Raw genomic sequence first — 308 nt, forward strand, 5'->3', positions numbered from 1 at the left:
GGTCGGACGTTCCCTGCCGGTCATCCGCTTCAGGGCACCGAACTGGCTCCTCTAATAACACCAGAGGCCAGCCTCGAGAGGCTGGTTCCCTTAGTAGATTTTCGGGTAGCGTGGAAACTTCTACCAAATATCTCGAAATGGGTCCTGCAGATTGTAGGGGAAGGTCATCCCCACACTAGTGGGCCCCGAGCAGGCTCTGGTAATGGAACAAGAAGTAGATACTCTCTTGAGGAAGGGGGCCATAGAACGTGTTCTGCCTCTCGAGAGAGCGTCCGGGTTCTACAGCCGTTACTTCATCGTTCCGAAGA

General features: G+C 54.5%; 1 protein-coding gene and 1 long non-coding RNA gene across 2 annotated transcripts in view; one reads left to right on the forward strand and one right to left on the reverse strand.

Annotated features, from left to right (window-relative positions):
* Nucleotides 1–308, forward strand: part of LOC107671046 (nuclear factor 7, brain-like) — a 24930-nt gene that overhangs the window by 12823 nt on the left and 11799 nt on the right. The window lies entirely within an intron of this gene.
* LOC107671047 (uncharacterized) overlaps nucleotides 1–308 on the reverse strand; it is a 12972-nt gene that overhangs the window by 11802 nt on the left and 862 nt on the right. The window lies entirely within an intron of this gene.

The sequence above is a fragment of the Sinocyclocheilus anshuiensis genome, unplaced genomic scaffold (assembly GCF_001515605.1).
Source record: "Sinocyclocheilus anshuiensis isolate Anshui unplaced genomic scaffold, SAMN03320099.WGS_v1.1 scaffold2884, whole genome shotgun sequence".
Lineage (NCBI taxonomy): Eukaryota > Metazoa > Chordata > Actinopteri > Cypriniformes > Cyprinidae > Sinocyclocheilus > Sinocyclocheilus anshuiensis.